The following is a 5014-nucleotide window of genomic DNA, read 5'->3' on the forward strand; positions in this document are numbered from 1 at the left end:
AGAAACAACTGAGAAAGCTAAAGGTTTATAAAAAAAATTTTACAGCAAGTGAAGTGATAGTGGAATTTGGTTCTCTATATTTTAAGCAATTTGCAAAAAGAATTGGCAAAATAAAATTTACATTTGCAGCAGACTTGACACATTAATTTTTGTATATTGATAGGAGCACAAGCCTCAACAATATGTCAATGCCATCCTCTTTTTTATCTCTAAAGGTTTATGCTTCTGGTCTCTTAATATTAAAACCTCAAAAATTTTTAAATCTTTAGGAAGTTGTGCTAAGTGGTTTCACTTCATCATGTCAGTGATGAATAGAGTGTATGTACATTTCAATGTACATTACATCTGGATCATTGTCAATCTTCCACTTTTCTTCTTTCCCTTACCCCAACTTTTCTTACTTATATTCTCACATATGTACATTGAGTGTTTTGACTGTATTCATCCATTTCCCTCTCCATTCTTCTGCCCTACTCCCCTTAAGCCCAGCTCTCCCTGTGAAGACTCGTTTCAACTTCATGGTATTTTGTTAAATTTCCCTGCCTTTGACATTTGGCTTAGGGCTTTCCACATTCTCTCAACCATGTTTGACCTACATAAATGAGGCTATTTCTCCACATTTCTAGTCTCTGAATGGCTGAGATAGGTCTCCTTTACTATTCACCTTCTGTCCTAAATTCAGAATTGGACCTTCAGAGCCATCCAATGAAGCATTTTTCTTCTCTACACACTGAAGATGGAAGGAAAATAATTTTCATGCCCTTAGCATGACACTATCCATCATGAATTTCCATCACTTATCACTTCAGCAATCTAATTTTTTAATTTTTATCCATTTTTATTGTAAAAATCGCATACAGTGGGGTTACAGTTACATGAGTAATGTTTTCTGCATCATATTCACACACTTTAAGTGAATATTGAGAGTAATTTACCTAGTATTGGAAGTTTAGGAACGGTCTTCAATTTCTGATGATAGAAGCAGGAGCCAGTTTAATTATTCAGATTCCACTATGGAGTGAGCCCTTTAGTCTTCTAAATTTTCAATAAATTTAGAGTTACTTTTTTATTAATAATCACCAACGTTTTATTTCAGTATTTGAAACGCTGCCCCAAATATTGTAAAACTTTCACATTAAGCTAGACTGAACTTTTGCCTCCCATTTTCCCCACTAGTTCAGGTTAAGTCTACTTTGGCTTTATTGTTTGAGAGGCCAAGGTATAAGAGTAAACAGAGAGATAATCATTATTCAGGTATCTCCTTCCTCTTCTGTTTGTGCTATTCCTGCTGAGAGGAAGAGTAGATCAGGGAACAAGAGTGATGCTTGACTTCACCATACAAGGGAGCATTGCTTGCATGTCAATTATTGTTTCTCAGAATCACTTAAACTGCTTACTCTAGACTTCTCTGAAACAGTAACCTCACTGTGGCACCCTTGGTGCAGAAGGAAACACACTAACAGGTTATTACCTGTAAATTAGTATTGTTTATCTCAACTTACTACTACCAAAAATATAAACCTTTGGCTACATAAATGAAAAGGCACTGATTGGTCAATAATACTTTATAGACAATTCTCCTCAGCTTGCCCCTCCTCTTCTATGTTCCCTTCCCCTCCCCTCATTTACCCTCCCTTTCCTTCTTCTTTCTTTGGGTCTCTATCCTTCATATTTATCTCTAACTTCTCTCTTTCTGTGTTCCAGTAGCAAGTGATTTGGTTTATCTGACAACATAAATAATTGAACAAATATTTTTTTCTCTTCTTTGTGATTTTTTTTAAGAAGTTAGTTCTAGCAGAGCACCAGTGGCTTACACCTATCTACTAGGTAGGTTCAAATTTGACCATTGCAATTCGAAGGTATTCTAACTGAATAAACTTAAGTCATTCTTTTCTCAAGTTGTGGTAAAAGGAAGAAGTGCAGGTGTGGCTCAGGTGGTATAGAGCAAATATTGAGAATTAAAGCCCAGATAGTGCTCAAGACGAGGAGTTCAAACCCCAGTACCAGCACAATATAAAAAAAATGTATTCTTCCTAGTTGAATGGTAATATTTCTCCAAAAATTCATACCCAGGACATTTTTCAAGGTCAAAGATTCTTTCAAAGTCTCTTTCATATCTCAACTTTTATTTGAATCCTGTATCTCATTCAGCTTCCTTACAAACATGCATGCATATTCATGCTCACATACATCCCCATACTCACATGACATACTAAATGTAACACTGTAATAAAAATAACATAGATACTGGAAAAGAACACCTTCGCAAATGTAATTAAATTTCTTTTTTTAAATATAATTCATTGTTGAAATACTGATGAAAGAGAAGGTGGGAGGATGTTTCAAATATTAGAGTGCGAACTTAAAGATCACGTTTCTCAATCCAAACATCATTATTTCCATCCTTCCTTCTCCCATTAAAAAAATGAATACAGAATTCATGTACCTGTTCCTTAACTGCCGATTGAATAAAGAAATTGTAATATATACGTATATGCATATATACACAATGATATATTATGTAACCATACATAATAATGAAATCACTTCATCTTCAGGAAAATAGATAGGACTGGAAACCTTCATATTAAACCAATAAGCCATACTGTGAAAAATCAATACTAGATTTCTCATATGCAGACTCTGAATGACCCAAGTGTAAAAGATGGAACTGATTAAGTTTGGAAAAAAGTGAATGAGTAGATGCAGAGAAATAGTGTGGAGTAATATGTTCAAATACTTTATAAATTAGTATGATCACATAATAAAATTTAAGTATAAAAATAGAATAATGAGCCGGGCGCTGGTGGCTCACGCCTGTAATCCTAGCTACTCAGGAGGCTGAGATCTGAGGATCGTGGTTCAAAGCAAGCCCGGGCAAGAAAGACCGTGAGACTCCTATCTCCAATAAACCAACAGAAAACCGGAAGTGGCGCTGTAGCTCAAGTGGTAGAGCGCTCGCCTTGAGCTGAAGAGCTGAGGGACAGCGCCCAGGCCCAGAGTTCAAGCCCCACGACCGACAAAAAAAAAAAAATAGAATAATGAAATTAATAAAGGAATAAAATATAACAAGCTGCATTACGTAGACATATGTGTTTTACCCAATAAAATTACTTTTTGAAATTAATATTTGCTACTAAAAAGACAAAAACTCATTCCAGTTGTTATAGATTCATATATTAATTTCCTTTATTTTCAGTTATTTCCCGGACAAATTAAAAGGAGAAATAGATTTGGTTCATTCAGAAGGACAATCTTGTCCAATTAGCATTAAAATATTCTAGTTAATTACGGTCAATTGAAATTGCTCAATTAACTTAATTATTATATTAGAATATTTCCAATGCTTTCATCAAAATATTATCTCTACAGGTATATACTTTTTGCTATTTATTGAATATGTTTTCTTTACTTAATTGCTATATACCATTTTCTGAATATAGTTTGGTATATGAAACTAGGATATATTATAACTGATCTGAAAATCAATTATTCAAACAGTTTTTTGTTTTATCAAAAATACTTATAGTGAAATGAAGAGATAAATGCAAATTATGTATATTTGAAGACAATGCTTAGTTAGTCCTCTTCTCACAATCCCCATTCCCTTCTCGAGAATAATACACAGTGTAAGGAAATGCTTAGAATATTTTGGAGAAATAGCTTGACTTTAAACCAATGAGTTACTCTATGCTGCATTTTGTTTACTTTATATCCAGAAAAGCTAAATTCTTACTTTATCGTTTTCCTTAAGCTTTATACTCAGTTTAATCTCTGATGGGTGACAGATAAAGATATAAACATTTTTTAACAGTGGCTTAATTTAGGCTGAGGAATCTAGTTACAACTATAGATAGGCCTTATCAGTCATGAGACTATGATATCGAAATGTTAACCTATGTGTACTGAAATCATGCTTATGAGATTTTGTGTATTATAAACAGTGGTTATTAGCTTTGTTTTATAATCAACATCATTTCATGAGTTAGGAACTGAAGTGAGACATTATACTCAGAAAAAATTTAAGGAGGCATCCAAAATTAGTTACCAAGATATACATCATTTAACAGAATGTTTTTAAAATGCAAGCTAAAGGAAATAATTTATGAAAAAAATCAGTTAAATAAATGCAGAATCAGTGTGATTGGCTTTCTTTTACGCCAGTTTGAAATAGGGATTGTATGATGATTTTTCTGTTTATATGTTTATTTATGTCTTGATATTTAGTTGAAGTTATGTTCTTTCATATATTCATTTTTTCAGATCAAAGAGGAAATGAATTCCATGCCAGAGTCAACATCCATAATAATTAGTTAGAGATGTATCCTACTACTTTGCCAAAGTTTCAAATCAGCTCGAGTAACATGGGTCTTTTTTGGAACTAGCTAAATTGCTATGCAATTTTGTCAGTACTAGAAAGATTTTGACCACCAATTATTAAAATAGTATTTTCCAGAAACTACTATTCTCTCTTTTCATGAGATTTTTAATTTCATTTATATAATGTGCTGATGTTTTCCTTTCGATAACCCATATTCAGTCTTCTACAAACAGTGTGATTTAGAGTAGTTTTAAGTTATGTACAGTCATGTACACTGCTCAGATTCTATTATTTGCATATTTGGTTCTTGTTAAATAAGTGGTATTTAGTTCTCAATATGGATACTATTGTACTTATTCATTGGATTTCAGAATTTCTTAGGTATGTCATGATTTTTGTGATTTAATTCATAGCATTTTTTTCTTTTAAATATGTGCAGATATTAATTCATATACAGTAAAAATGTTTTAAACAATTTGATCCATTCAAGAGATTTGCTCTATTAGGGTAATCTGGATAAATTCAATTACAAATTAACACAATCTTGTTTCTGAGACAGTTATCCATATAGCTGTACTCTAATTAACCTGTATTTGAGGTTTTTGTACAGAAAAAAAACTGGGCACAACATGTTTTTGTTCCTGGGGAAGTTACACTTTGATGGATGTTTTTCCAGCTGTGGTGACATCAACA

Source organism: Dipodomys spectabilis, unplaced genomic scaffold (assembly GCF_019054845.1).
Source record: "Dipodomys spectabilis isolate Male_0828 unplaced genomic scaffold, ASM1905484v1 ptg000172l, whole genome shotgun sequence".
In the NCBI taxonomy this organism is placed as follows: Eukaryota; Metazoa; Chordata; class Mammalia; order Rodentia; family Heteromyidae; genus Dipodomys; species Dipodomys spectabilis.